Genomic DNA, 16,466 nt, shown 5'->3' on the forward strand with positions numbered 1-16,466 from the left:
CTAATTCATTGTCTCTGGTATCAATGTTTTAGTAAACTAGTAGGAAAACAGCTTTTTATATATGATATTTAGAACTTGTTCATATGTATAAGATTGCAACTTGAATTAAATATTTGTTTTCACCTAGACTAGGAATATTCTACTGCTGTCCCTAAAACCAACCCCACATCACCTTTTAGACAACTTGTCCTTTCAAAGACTTGACACAAAAGATTGGTGCTAAGGCAACACAGCAGCCCAATTTTGTTTAACAGTAAACAATTACAACATTGCAACATAAACTTCGTATAAACATCATACTTGAAAATATATAACAATAAAATCTATCCCTAAGTCATTTCCTTGTCTAAAGCAGGAGAAGAACCTGGAGACATCATTTATTTTCCTCCACCATCCTCCAAGTCTAGGGCCTCCCTATTTACTCCCAGCTGTGCTTCACCAGGTCCAGGAGCACCAGTATCCGAAGGCCCAAAGCCCACCCAGGAGCCCATGCCACACTCCATTACAACACCATCATGATAACCACAGGTGCCTCCAGATCCCTCTCCTTCCCCCGCTGCTGCAATGAACAAGACAAACCAAACCCCCTCAGCCTGTGAGAATCCACTGTCATGGGTCCCCTCTGGTCCAATTCTTTCTCCTCCAGGACTTTCTCACTTGATATAGAATAATCATATATATATATATATATATATATATATATATATTTATATCAGGTATTTACACAGTAAAACTCATGGATGGTTTGTGCTCTACAATTATCTTAGGTGAGGAAATATTGTAGAACATTGTTACACTCTGCACTCCGGCCACAAGCACTGGCCAGGGGCGCAGAGTCCCTGTATCCCCGTCTGCCGGCTGGGCTGGGATTCGCATTGCGGAACGTGCCCGCATGCGAATCCCGACCCATCACCCACCACGTCCCGCTGCCGTATCCTCTCCTGGGTCTCAGCTCCTGCGAACCTCCCCGTCTCCTAGGGCGCGCACGCTGGAGCTCTGAAATTTAAAGGGCCAGAACGCCCATAATTACTGTTGCACCTGACACTACATTATAAAGTCCCTGCACCTCCCACACTTCCCTGCAGGATCTACAGTACCATTTGCCCGAGAGAAAGCGTTCCCATTGCTGTGTATCCAGACCTTCCTGCTATGTTTTTTGACTACGAACCTTTGCCGCCTGCCTTGACCTTCTGCTATGTTTGACTACGCCACAGCCTCATCCTTCGGTACCTCGCCTTGCCCAGTTATCTGTGTGGTCGAGCCGTGTCGGGGTTAGCGACCTGGGTGTCGCCTGCTGCAGCAAGCCCATCCTGCCTTGCGGCGGGCTCTGGTGAAAACCAGCGGCACCTTAGACTCCGCTCCCCAATACGGTCCGAGTCATCTGCCACACAGGTGGAGGATCCACTTCCAGCTCCGTGACAGCCTACATCCAAGTTCATGACACACATAAGTGTGTGATGCTTCTCATTTAATGTTGGTTGTATCCGTGCATGCTTTTTGCCAAACATAGGGTGTGCACCAACAACACAATTTTTTATTCAAAAATAAATTAGTGACTCTTTTATCAACCATTTTTTTCCTACCAATAAAGATTTGAATAGGGTTTTTTTTTATTCCAGGCTACATCCCAGAAGTTTATAATATATTTGTGCTTAGTGACCCCTTACACACCCTGTGAGGCTATGTTCACATGGCAGAATTTCTGCATGAAACTCCACATGGAATTCCGCATGAAAATTCTGCGTGAATTTATAACCAATACACTTCAATGGGATTCCGCTGTTCCATCCACACAGCAGATTTTCTGATGCAGAATTTTCACTGCAGAAATTCCATTCCACAAGTGAGTGGGTAATTAAATTCTGCTGTGTGAATGACAGTGCGGAATACCATTAACGTTAAAAGGCAATAAATTCACACAGAATTCTGTGTGAATGCGGCCTTAGGGTGTTAGTGGTTGTCACAGGTCTCAATAACAGTAACACTGTTAACATGTCGTTCACTAAGCAATTCAGAAGAGATACACTGGAGTTCTTGGACATAAAAATGAAAAAAGAGAATCAAGTACTGATAAGTGTAAAGCCTATTTAGGCTGTATTTGTGAGAGGGGCGGTAGTGTCTCCACGCCCCTGCACGTATAGGCAGGGCGTTAAGGGTTTGTGGTGGGAGCAGGGGTATATAACGCCCCTGCCTCCTACTGGACAGGCGTTCGTGACGTTTGCGGACGTGACGTGCGGATGGGCAGATTTAGATCTCCCGCTGAAAAATCCGTTGGCGCTCGAGTAGCTGCTCGCAGCCGGTTCCGTTCCCACTGCCGGTTAACATCCACTTCCCCTCTCAGCGTCTCCAGAGAAGCTGCGGTAATCAAGTAAGGTCGGACTTTGCCATCGCAAAGGGGGTGCTAGAACTAGGGGAGCATGGGCGCAGGGGGGCTTGCAAGGTTTCTATTTCCTGTTTGCTATTCTCTACCTCCAGTAGAGACCTCATCTGGCCAGTTCCCGCCCCCTAGCGTGATTGGCTGCTAAGCGTCATGTGACCACATGCATAGTGACGCGTCCATGGTTACTGTCACTGCTGGGAGACTCCAGCATATACTGATCACGGAGATCTCTTTAGTAACTGGCACATGTTTCTATCTGGTTCCATACAGATGCAGTATCACACCGGAGCCTCGCTGTCAGCTACTACTGCTGGGGTGCGGTAGTAAAGGCTGTTGTAATAGATGCTTTCATTCATTTTCATGTGTTCATTTTCTGTACTGAATTTTAATGCTACATGCTGTACAAAGTCTATTATGCAGGCGGTATGGTCACTTTAAGTAGTGATGACTAGTATCATACATACACTATGAATTGTCATACTTTTAACGCTGTCATCATTGATATAGAATACACGCTTCGTAGCTGTATCGTACATGCGCTCATAGTTACCGCACTTAATCTCATAGTTTTCTGTAAAAAAAAAATTAAATAGTACCTTTCATGTTGTACATATGATAGTACCATTTATACCATACATATGCTAGTAGTTGTTTACAGCCCACAAGTTGTACCATCTATACTGTACATACGCTAGTCATTGTTCTACTACCATAGTTTCACGGTATTTATGCTAGTAGTTGGTCGCTGTACATACGCTGGTACCATTTATACTGTTCATACACTAGTAGTTTACCGTAGTTGTTAGGTTGTACATACGCTATTAGTTGGTCACTGCACATACGCTTGTACTATTTACACTGTACATATGCCAGTACCATTTTTACTGTGCTTACGCTAGTAGTTATCACTACTAGTACTGTACACACGGTTGTGTCATTATAATGTATATACGCTTGTATTTCTTTACACTGAACATACGTTCGTAGAAGGTTACAGTACTTGCACTTTTGGCGTCTTGTGATTCATAACGTTTCCAGTAAGTAGCAACTACGGCACTGTATTTTACACTACAAACATGCCATAGCGTTATTATTGTGACTACATAGCATTTTTCTCCGGTTATGCTGCATAGGCTTACAGCACTTATACAATTTATGCACTAGGTCTAGCGTTGATGTGATACAGATGGTCATAGTTCATTTCATGCATGTTGTTCATTGTTTTAAAATTTGTGCATATATGTGTGGCGTTTCTGGTTTACGTCGCTTACAGGCCATGTCTGCATACAGGACATGCACTATAGCATTTATACGGTTATCGTTCGGAGCAAATTGCATTGCTTTTATTCCGAGCATGCATACAATTTAATACTATACTATAAGTTATGATAGATTTAGTTATTTCTTATTGCGCAGTCATAAACGGTTGTATATGGTACTAAGGTTGTTAGCTTACATATCACTCATAAATCCACGATTATTTACTGTGCATGGATAGTTTTATACACCAACATCAACACCAGCATACTTTTGACATTTGTATAACATCCATCCGTCTAATAGCATCCTTACACAACTATAGTCGTCACCTCACGTACATGTCAGACACATTGAAGTCACGTATGTTTATAGGTGGATTATTATATAGTTAGTTTCAGTAGAAGTTACGACATTTACTAGTACAGCGGAGTCTTTCGTTCATCAGCAACACCAATCACATCACGTATGCTATCAAGTCAGTCTCATTCATGCTAGGATTGGAGCAGCGGTAAGCAAACATTCGTTTACCTTGCATGTTACAGTTCATATCACGTGCATATGCTGCTGTGCCGTTATACCGGCATTCGCTCCTGTAGCTGTTGGTCCCTTTAGTTACTTTGGTAGTTGTACCACATTTAGTCACTAAGTCACCACTACGGTCACATATTAGCACTTGTATCTTAACAGGTTATATTTAACCTCTACCGTTTAATCCTTTTGTCCATACAGCATGCAATATGTTAGTGTTGTAGACACGCTTTCTGCAAAATGACATCATGACACATAGTGGTTGTCTTCTCAACATATCTGTCACATTTTCAGTTGCACAGCGCAGTTATTACTGACATGTCTTCAGAGCTACATCGTCATGACACATAGGCGGTTGTTTTACCTTCATATGAACATGCATTGTTGTTGTTACTGTTTTCAGAGCAACAACATCATGACACTTAGGGGGATACACTACACAGTTTTTGTTACTCACATATCTTCAGAACAATAACATCATGACACATAGGCGGTTGTAAACCCGTTATATCTGCCATGTCTGCAGGGGGATGCACTGCATAGCTGTTGTTACTGACACGTCTTCAGAGCAATAACATTACGGCACATAGGTGGTTGTTTACCCGTTATGCCTGCTACATCTGCAGGGGGAGGCACCACACAGGTTATTGTTACTGACACGTCTTCAGAACAATAACATTTCGACTTATAGGGGGTTGTTTTCCCATTGTGCCTGCCACGTCTGCACGGGGATGCACTGTATAGCTGTTGTTACTGACACGTCTTCAGAGCAATAACGTTACTGCACATTTTTTGTTGCTCACATATCTTCAGGACAATAACATCATGACACATAGGCGGTTGTTTACCTGTTATGCCTGCCACGTCTGCAGGGGGAGGCTTCACGCAGGTTACAGTTACTGACACAGCTTCAGAGCAATAACGTTACGATACATGGATGGTTGTTCATTCCGAAGGTCAGTCGGGTAGTGGTAGTTGTGTCTCATCTTGCTAACAGTTCTATTTTTGCCACTTAATAGTTGAAACATGGTGAGTGTCATTATACTACAGAGGCAGATATCAGCTAGTAAGTCAGCCTGACCTTTTTCAAGTACCAACCCATTCTTGTCAGAAAGGGCATGACTAGCACAGCTCTTCGGTTTTCTCTGCATCAATTTCTAGGCCAGCCAGTTCGCAGTCACTTCACTTTCATTAAGCTAGAGTTAAATCTTGGTTCTTGTGTTAGGGTAGGGGTATCGATTGATGATTACAACAGTCCATGTTTCCTACCAGGTTGACTTTTTGCCCACTAAAGGCGTGCCCTCCATTGCGGTCATTGGGCAAAAATCTGTCCATTATGTTAAGTTTAAATGTCCTACTTAACAGGTAGGTATGTACTGTTGCAATCCGAGCTCGAATGTGTATCCCCGATCACAAGTGTAAAGCCTATTTAGGCTGTATTTGTGAGAGGGGTGGTAGTGTCTCCACCCCCTTGCACGTATATGCGGGGCGTTAAGGGTTCGTGGGTGGGAGCAGGAGTATATAATACCCCTGCCTCCTACTGGACAGGCGTTCGTGATGATTGCGGAACCCTCCGAACCCCCCCTTTTTTTCTTCATTCATCTATTACAGGGTATGCCCACTAAAGGCGTGCCCTCAGTCGCGGTCATTGGGCACAAATCTGACCGTTATGTTAAGTTTAAATGTCCTACTAAACAGGTAGGTATGTACCGTTGCAATCCGAGCTCACATGTGTTGCCCCGATCACAAGTGTAAAGCCTATTTAGGCTGAATTTGTGAGAGGGGTGGAAGTGTCTCCACCCCCCTGCATGTATAGGTGGGTTCGTGGGTGGGAGCAGGAGTATATAACGCCCCTGCCTCCTACTGGACGGGCGTTCGTGAAGATTGCGGAACCCTCCCAACCTCCCCCTTTTTTTTCTTTATTCATCTATTACAGGGTATGCCCACTAAAGCCGTGCCCTCCATCACGGTCATTGGGCACAAATCTGACCGTTATGTTAAGTTTAAATATCCTAATTAACAGGTAGGTATGTACTGTTGTAATCCGAGCTTGAATGTGTAACCCCTATTACAAGTGAGGGTTGTCTGAAAGAGGTTGCTAAAATCACTATTTTACATTTTAATAGCTCCCATCCTTTATCCGTACAGAAAGGAATACCATAAGGGCAGTTCATAGGATTAAAAAGGAATAACAGTAATGAAGAAAATTACCAAGCACAAGCAGATGAACTGGAAAAGAGAGGGGGTATCCAAAAATTCAGATTGAGCAAGGAAGGAAAAAAGCAGACAAGAGGGACAGAAAGGACATATTATATAAGAATATTTGTATTAAACAGAAAGAGAATATTAGAAGGTTTGCCTTTACATTTAAAAATTCTCCAGTAAATAAAGTTATAGAACAAGCGATCAGGAGAAACTGGTACATGATAGAAGCAGACGAAGAAGTTAGACACATAGAAAAGAAGAAACCACTTATTGCATATAGAAATCATACTATTGGTGACATGTTGAAAAGTCAGAAACATATAAGAAAACTACATAATTGAACTAAATTATTCCGCAAGGAAATTATTTATGCAAAAAAATGTAATTTTTGTAAATATAATTTAGGCGCTAAAACATTAAGAATTTGGCAAGTTAATCACACAGTCCGAGAATTTATTACCTGCAAAAAGAAAAACATAGTTTTTTTGTAATTTTTTTGCCCATGTGGCTTCTTTTACATAGTGAAGACTGTAAGGCAGTTGTGCACTCGCATAAGGGAGCATTTTTATTCTTTCCATTCGGGTAAAGGAGCTCCTTGCCTATTATCCCATGTGAATGAAGCCCATGGTGGGAATGCAGAAGTGCTGCGGTTTGCAGGAGTAGAAAAAGTGCAAGCTACACCCGTTACCAGAGCAGAATTACATTTGTTACAAAGAGAAATATATTGGATTGTTAACACACAAGCCACAGGACAATTAGGACTGAACGATAAAATTGAAATGGCAGTATGCTTTTAGGAATAATTGTGTTAGTTTTTTTAATCCAAAGTTGGCTCCTAGGGATCTAACAAAACACCTCTTACCTGTTACCTTTTTAGATCATGTGGTGTTGTTTTTAGTTGGTGATAGGTTCTAGGAATCACACACCTGTATATAACTCCGGTGAAGTCCACTAAGTTTGAGGCCCGATGAAGCACTGAACTAATGCGAAACAACGGCTGCTGTCGCCCACCTGTACCCCCTCGATACTACGTTGTATGTAGTGAGCATGTATTTGCAATAAAAAGAAGATAAAGAAGAAATGGTGAGTAGCTGACGTTCTCATTTACCTTTGTTCTATGTTAGATCTAAGACTAGTTTGAGATATAGTTGGGGTGCAACAAGCTGCTTAACAATACTCAACATATCTTGTCTACTCTGTATGGTAGATCCCGGTTAACAACCAAGTGGATGAACTCCTTGTCGGCACCTGGAAATTGTAATACACTATTTATTACACTTACATTTTCTATGTCTTTTAAAGGGGTTGTCCAGGATTAGGAAAACAGAGCTGATTTTTTCGAAAACAGTGCCTAGTCCCCAGGTTGATTGCAGCTCAGTTCCATTAAAGTGAATTAAGCCAAGCTGTAATATCACACACAACCTAAGAACAGACGTGTTTTTGGAAGAATTTAGCTCTGTTATTCCTGGATAACCCCAGTTGTGATAATAAGTAAACTACTGGTATCCACAGATTTATGGTGTGAAGCAGCACATTGTAAAGAAGATAAGGTCTGGGTCATTGCCATTTCAATAATAACCAATTAACTATAGTAACTTGAAGAAAGAAACATCCAGCATCCAAGGTGTGAAGTATAAACAAGAGTCTTTCTTTATTGAAGTAGTATCATAGACACGGTAAAAACTATGACGCGTTCCACGCTTTCGCGCTTAGTCATAGAATACAGACTTATTATACAAACACACACACACACATATATATATATATATATATATATATATATACTGAAATCCCTGTGACATGTTTGTGACATCAAATTATTTTTAGAATGTGTGAAAATTTGAAAACCCCCCAAAAAACAGAATGGACTCACAATGTTACAGCATTAATACACATGGGACTCACAGAAAACCATAATAAAAGCAGACCTGGTGAATATCTCATGTTCATGGTAGAAATATCAGACACCCACAGAGAATCAATATATCCAAGACAAAACCTCCCACTGAATTAGATTTTGAAAAAAAAGGAAGAATATACCTTAGAGGGGTACTCCACTCCCCAGCGTTCGGGACAATTAGTTCCGAACGCTGGATGCGTGCTTCGGGAGTCGCCACGCCCCGTCATGACATCATATCACAAGGGGGCGTGACGACCCCCGAAGCCCGCACCCAGCATTCGGAACTAAATGTTCCGAACGCTGGGAAGTGGAGCACCCCTTTAAGAATAATCTTTACCAACTAAACTGTTATAAATTAATTTGTCATAATTAAGTCTAACCTCTGATTTTACCCCTGAGGATATCTTGTGTTCAAAACGAACATCCAGAAGGTTTCTCTGTTTAGTAGGCGTCTTCTGGGGTTGCCCCTCCCCCATTTGCATGATTTCTGACTTTTTCCATTCCTATAGCACGTAAATTACTTACATCTCCTGCATGTATCTCCTTGAAGTGTCTACTAAGTGCAGAGAAGTACAGTGGTAAAAATCTTTCAGAAAACATATTAAAAATGTCATGTTTAAACATTCGTGGTGTGGCTTGGTTGTCTCCAAGCTGTCTCTGAGACCTGATAGAGAGTTGGTTTGAACATTCTGAGACCGTTTTATAAATAGCTTTATTACTAGAAGTGAATTGTGTGGGTAGTACTTAGTTTCTCAAGAAAGAGGGTATCAGGTTAACTCCTTCATGACCAGAGGTGTTTTTGATCTTGGTGACCAGAGTAAAATTTACCATGGCATATTAGATGAACGAAATTGCCAGTACAGAAGGAAAGTTATACTTAGATGAGGTAAGAGGGTGAAGGATGAGAACAAAAGAAGACATAATGGGCGACATTTATTAATAGAAGTTATCATGTGCGGTAAATTGTATTTTGCGCAAAAGCCTGCACCACCTAATAGGAGGCATACAAATGTGACAGATGCCAGAGCACAAACCTTAAACCTAGCTCTGCAGCTCATTGGTTTCGATAATTGCGCAAAATAGTCCTGTGCTCTATGTTGGTAAATTTTAAGCAACTGTGTAAAAAATACACCAAGCAAACATGAGTAAAATCTATACTACCTTACTCCAACATTGAGACATGCCCCCAAGAAGAACATCAAAGTTTCTCCTTAGTTTAAAATACATTGAGGATACACTTTCTGTGATTTATGTTGCTTACTCTTTAAGCAGTGTGCAAATCTTTATAAAATGGAATGTAATTTGGGAGGCTGTCTAAATCTCCAGATGAGGACAGTGAATCGCCAAAAAGTTTTAACACCATAGCCAGAAGTGATGTCAGGAGCAGGGTTTAAAGTGTACCAGTCATTTTAAAAGATTTTTAAATCCTGCATGGTTTTGTTAGACTATGACAATGTGATTTTAGTGCTCTCACTGTGGTTATTTAGCCCCTAAGAGTCTCCTCCATGGTCCACAGCTTTTTCTATTTCTCTCTATTTCAGGAGGCAGAACTAGAGCGTGGCTGTTTCCCAGTAGTACCCAGTCAAGTACTTTCTTTGCCTTAAAGGGGTACTCCGGTAGCAAACTTTTTTTTTCTTTAAAATAAACTGGTGCCAAGAAGTTAAACAGATTTGGAAATTACTTCTATTACAAAATCTTAATCCTTTTAGTACCTTTTAGCCACTGTATGCTGCAGAGGAAATTCTTTACTTTTTGAATTTCTTTTTTGTGTTGTCCACAGTGCTCTCTGCTGACACCTCTATCCATGTCAGGAACTGTCCAGAGCAGCAAAGGTTTACTATGGGGATTTTCTCCTGCTCTGGACAGTTCCTGATACAGGCATCAGGTGTCAGCAAAGAGCACTGTGGACAACACAAAAAAAGAAATTAAAAAATATAAAGATTTTCCTCTGTAGCAAACAGCTGCTAAAAAGTACTGAAAGGATTAAGATTTTTTAATAGAAGTAATTTAAAAACCTGTTTAACTTTCTGGCACCAGTTCAATAAAAAAATCTCCACCAGAGTACCCCTTTAATAGACTGACCAGTCAAAGAACACCACAGCAGCTACTCCTTATGGCTAAGTCATGTTGTTGTGCTGGTGAACATGGAGGGAGAAAGCATTACTGATGCACTGGATTTTCAAGGTGCAATGTAATAAAAAATAAAAAAAAAACAGCAGCAACATGGCAAGGAAGGGATTCCTCTAAACTTTTAACTGCTGTGGAGATTAGAGGGAAGCCTTGATTTACCTTTCATGACTCATTTGCAAATGATGTTCTTCTGCATTTGTCTACAGGTATCTTGGCCTACTCCTCATAAAAAGGTGCTCCAGCTGTCTCAGGTTTGGCTTAATCAGACTGCATGTTTCAGTTCATTTCACAGATGTTTAATAGGATTCAGATCAGAGTTATAGAAGGCCACTTCAGAATAGTTCAATGTGCTCTTAGCCATTCTTGGGGGTTTTTAGCAGTGTGTTTTGGGTCATTATGCTGTTGGAGGAACCAGGACCTGCTTTCTCCAGAATGTCTTGATAGTCTTGAGATTTCACTGTGCCATGTAAAGATTCAAGACTCCCTGTACCAGATGCAGCAAAGCAGCCCCAAATGCTACACACAGTAGGTACAGTGTTTTTTTCTTTGTATGCTTCATTTTTGCATCTGCAAACATAGAGCTGATGTGACTCGCCAAAAAGCTCCAGTGCGGTGTCCATTTTAGGACATCATCAGTCGTCAGCCGTAACTCCGTCCTCCGTCAAGTGAAACGGCGTCCCGCCTCCTCCCTCAGACCAATCGCCATCAGTCGTCAGCCGCAACTCCGTCCTCCGTCAGGTGAAACGGCGTCCCACCTCCTCCCTTGGACCAATCGCCGTCAGTTGTCAGCCACAACTTCATCCTCCGTCAGGTGAAACGGGGTCCCGCCTCCTCCCTCACACCAATCGCCATCATTCTTCAGCCACAACTCCCTCCTCCCTAATCTGAAACTCCCTCCTCCAAAATGCCGTCATGCCTCAGACGATTCTCCCACAGATGCAACTTTCTGCCGCATAGCAGAGCCGACGCTGCACAGCATGTATAGCCGAGTCGAAACTGTGAAATTTGCACGTGTACTACAGACACTGCATGTGTTACAGAGTCGGTATAGCAGAGCCGACTTTGAATAGTGTGTACAGCAGAACCCGTATAGCAGAGAGTCCACACTGACTCAGCTTTGCTACACGGCAGGAAAGTTTTTCATCTGAGGGATGACGGAGTTTCGGATCAGAGACTTTAGGATGACAAAGGAGGGAGGAGGGAGTTGCGGCTGACGCCTGATGGAGATTGGCCCGAGAGAGGAGGCGGAACGCCGTTTCACCTGACGGAGGACAGAGTTATGGCTGACGACTGACGATTGTCTCATCGGTCTGAAGGATCTTTGTGGCTTGCCAAAATGCATTTTGGCAAAACACCAGTCAGGATTTTTAAGATTTATTCACAGCAGTGGTGTCATCTTTCATTAAGTCCACTTTGGCTCAAACAGGGAAGGATGGTGCATTCTGACACTGATGAACTTTGACCTTGAAGTTCACCTCTAACATCTTTGTAACTTGTTCTGGGCTCTTTGGCTACCATTCATATTATCCATATCTTCGTATTGTCATCAATTTTTCTCTTCTGTCACATCCAGAGAAGTTGGCTAAAGTCCTGTGAACCTTAAACTTCTGAATAATATGTGCAACTGTAGTCACAAGAACATCAAGCTGATTGGAGATGGTCTGATATCATGTACTTTTAAAGAGTACCTGTCACCAAACTAAACTTTTATTATTTTGTTCCTTATGTTATTACTACCACACACTGTACCCTATGAATATAATACTACCACACACTGTACCCTCTGAATATAATACTACCACACACTGTACCCTATGAATATAATATTACCACACACTGTACCCTCTGAATATAATACTACCACACACTGTACCCTCTGAATATAATAATACCACACACTGTACCCTATGAATATAATAATACCACACACTGTACCTTCTGAATATAATACCCAACAATGTACCCTATGAATATAATATTACCACACACTGTACCCTCTGAATATAATAATACCACACACTGTACCCTCTGAATATAATAATACCACACACTGTACCCTATGAATATAATACTACTATATATGTAGTGATGTCCAAACTGTGGACCTCCAGATGTTGCAAAACTACAAATCCCAGCCTGCCTAGACAGCAAATGTCTGTCTTGGCATGCTGGAGGCATGCTGGGAGTTGTAGTTTTGCAACATTTTAAGGGACACAGTTTGGACAGGAAGCCCATAAAAACAGGGATGGGATGGTTGGAGGGGGGGGGTGATGCAGACATGTTTGGACTCCACACGGACTTGCAGAAGTCCAAACTCAGGAAGTGCATGCGGACATGTCATGTCACAGCTCGTGCAGGCTTCAGTGACATTGCGCCTGCTGGGGAACGACCACTTTTTTCTTCTGCCAGGAGCTCAGACAATGGGAGCAAATGCAAAGGTATGATACATAGCTTTTTAAACCTCAGAATTTTTTTTTAGGGTAGGAGGGGTGTTAGGAGTAGTTAGTGAATATAATCTGAGTAAGTTTAGAAAATATGGTTTGATGACAGTTACTCTTTAACCCCTTTTTTTTTCTCCTTACTTTTTAATATACATACATTTTTCCAGGAATTGAGGAACAGTTTTTTTTTTTTACAACATGGATTTTACTTTGTGATAACACCTCTTATGTTGCCATAAAAAAGATATTATTTGTGGGAGAGAACTGGAAAAGAAACCACAAATTTGTAACTGTTTTGTTTTGACATAGTGCACTTTATTCTGTAGGTCAATGCAATTAAAATGATACCTAATTTGTATTGTTTTCTAGTATTGTACTACTGTAAAATAAGTCGGTCAGTATGCTTAAAATTATCCTCTTCTGATCCCTATAACTTTTTTATTTGTCCTTAAATGGAGCTGTATGATGGCACAATTTTTGCGCCGTGGTCTGTAGTTTTTATCGGTACCATTTTTTAATTGGATTTTTTAATCACTTTTTATTAAAAAAAATTCTGATACATAATGTGACCAAAAATCTGAATTTTTAGCGTTTGGTGTTTCTTTTTTATGTTTACGCTGTTCAATGTCTGGAATCATAAACATTATATTTTACTAGTTTGGACAATAACACACTGCGATACCGAATATGTTTTTTATTTTTTTTATTTATGGAAAAGTTTTTATGAAAAAAAGGTGATTTAATTTTTTAATAGGGGAGGGGCTTTTATATAATTTTAGAGACATAGAGGGACATTTATCAAAAGTAAACTTGGTTTTTGTTCCCTTTAGATAAAAAAAAAAGTTGCAAGGAACATGGCATCCGTGCACAAAATTTAGCAAATGTGCCGTGCAACAATTATATTACAAGTCGCACGGATCTTAAAGGGGTACTCCGCTGAAAACATCTTATCTCCATCCAAAGGATATGTGTAAGATGTTAGATCGCAGGATTCCTGCCACTGGGGACCCCCCACAATCTTCGCTGCGGCACCCCGTCATCCGGCGCATGGTGCCAACTCGGCCGTGCCAGATGACTGCCGATGCAAGATGCCACGCCCCCTCTATTCACATCTATGGGAGGAGGCGTGATGTCATGAACGTGGAAGCTGCACACTTCCGTGTTTCGGATGCCTCCACTGCCGGCCCGGATATCGCGGGGGTCCTCAGCTGCAGGACCCCAGCTGCGGGACCACCGCAGTCTGACATTGTTTCCCATATCCTGTGGAAAAGGGATAAGATGTTTCCAGCAGAGTGCCCCTTTAATACAATTGCCGCATGGAGACATATAGGGCAGGGTTGAATTGACTTGTGATTCCTTCAAAATATGGTCCGTGCAACTTTTTTCAGTGAAAAGTCGCACGTGATAAATTAGTTACCACTGTACAAGGTGATCTAAATCAGATCACTTTGTGGTAATAAGAATGAAATGTTCTAAATGAAATGTTGCAGGAAAAGTCACACAGAACAAGCTTGCAACTTCCTGCGACAAATTTAGACAAAAAAAGCTGTCTAAATTGCTTGATAAATTCCCCTCATAGTTACATAGACGCATAGTTTGTAAGGTTGAAAAAAAGACAAGAGTCCATCAAATTTTTATTGTACTCTTTTTAAAGCATTACTCTGCTACCCAGCGTCTGGAACATTGAGTTCCGAACACTATGTGCGAGGCTGCCATGTTCATGCCTGCCCCCTCGTGATGTCACGCCCCTCATGTAACTTCACGTCCTGCCCCCTTAATGCAAATCTATGGGAGGGGGCGTGATGGCCGTCACGCCCCTTCCCGTAGACTTTCATTGAGGGGACCGGCTGTGACATCACGAGGGGGCGGGCGTGAACACGGAAGCCCGCACACAGCGTTCGGAACTCAATGTACCGGTCACTGGGGAGTGGAGTAACCCTTTAAGTCCCAATGAGGAACTTTTACATGCAATCATTAGATTGCATTTACAGATAATGCTGTGCTTTTGCATACCACTGAACAGTACAATTGGTGCTCCATTGATACAGCTTAGCTCTGCCAAGCTGCATCACTAGGGAGCTGATCCGGCAGTCGGAGGCAGGTAAAGGGACCCTCCACCACCATTCCAGCATATCAGACCCCTGCGATCACATCACCAGGAACTGATAAGTTCCACTGAGTGGCTATAGTCACTTATGCTTTAGATGCTGTGATTAGCATTGATAACAGTGTCTAAAGGGTTAATGATGGCAGCAGTGGGATCACTACTGCCCATCTTTAGCGGTGAGATCCTGGCTACTGTTAGTAACTGTCCCTCATAGTCTATATAGTGAGTGCCCCTCCTGCGCTTATTTCATAGGCATTTAACGATCCCGGTTTACCTGGTGCATAAGTCCCAGACGTAAAGGGTTTACCTGTACACTCTGGGTCATCAAGGGGTCTGTAAATTCCTGAGACCTCTCTCTCTTTGGCTTTCTGTGGTCCATGTTCAATGTGGTACTTATTATTTATTATGATTCTAAACAGCATAGTGACTGCTTTTCAATCCTTAACCCCTTAAATGGGCACTCTCATTAAAACAATTTTTTGCTATTGCACTCCTTTATGGTAAATAAAAAATATTTCTAATATACTTTGTTTAAAAAAAAGTGAAGTTTTCTATGTTTTATTTGTGCTTACAAAAGCTCAAGAGCACATTTTCCCCCATCTTATACACAGACTTAGGACCGAAGCCTAAACACAGGAAGTGCCGCTTGGAGTGCTGAGGGGGGGTGTCCAACCATCAGCATATGGCAGTTAAGTGTGAGAGGAGCTATGATTGGATTAGGCTGGACACACCCCCCTCAGCACTCCAGGCTGCACTTCCTGTGTTTGGACTTCGTTCCAAAGTCTGTGTATAAGATGGGGGGAAATGTGCTCTTGAGCTTTTTTAAGCACAAATAAAACATAGAAAACTTCAAACTTTAAACAAAGTGTATTAGAAATATTTTTTATTTACCATAAGGAGTGCAATAACAAAAATTAGTTTTAATGACAGTTACCCTTTAAGGATACAGCCCATTGTGGCCAAGGGTACTCTGGTGGAAAACATTTTTTTTATTTATTTTATTTTATTTTTTTCAAATCAACTGGTGCCAGAAAGTTAAACAGATTTGTAAATTACTTCTATTAAAAAATCTTAATCCTTCCAGTACTTATCAGCTGCTGTATGCTCCACAGGTAGTTGAGTAGTAGCTCTCTGCTGACACTTCTGTCTATCTCAGGAACTGTCCAGAACAGGAGAGGTTTGCTATGCGAATTTTCTCCTGCTCCGGACAGTTCCTGACATGGACGGAGGTCGCAGGACCGAAACACGTGTTGGGGTGGCGGCTAGTGTTGCTCGCGAATATTCGCAATTCGAATATTATTCGCGAATATCGCATATTCGCGAATTCGCGAATTTCGCGAATATAGCGCTATATATTCGTAATGACGAATATTTGTTTTTTGTTTTTTTTCTTCACAGTACACATCACAGTGATCACCCCTCTCTGCTTCCAGCTTGTGTGGTGTAAAGAAGGCTGTAATACTACTGTGTGAGACTGGCGTGCAAAAGTTTTCGCGTATGTTAATTTTGTATATG

The 16,466-nt window shown here is 41.6% G+C and overlaps 1 long non-coding RNA gene across 1 annotated transcript; it reads left to right on the forward strand.

Moving 5' to 3' along the window:
* The first annotated feature begins 3,350 nt into the window (after positions 1-3,350).
* On the forward strand, positions 3,351-10,646 carry LOC130267400 (uncharacterized). Its single transcript, XR_008843174.1, has 3 exons — positions 3,351-3,417; positions 7,251-7,456; positions 10,610-10,646. It is a non-coding gene; the product is annotated as an uncharacterized LOC130267400 (long non-coding RNA).
* The last annotated feature ends 5,820 nt before the right edge of the window (positions 10,647-16,466 follow it).

The sequence above is a fragment of the Hyla sarda genome, chromosome 1 (genome assembly GCF_029499605.1).
Source record: "Hyla sarda isolate aHylSar1 chromosome 1, aHylSar1.hap1, whole genome shotgun sequence".
NCBI classification, from domain to species: domain Eukaryota; kingdom Metazoa; phylum Chordata; class Amphibia; order Anura; family Hylidae; genus Hyla; species Hyla sarda.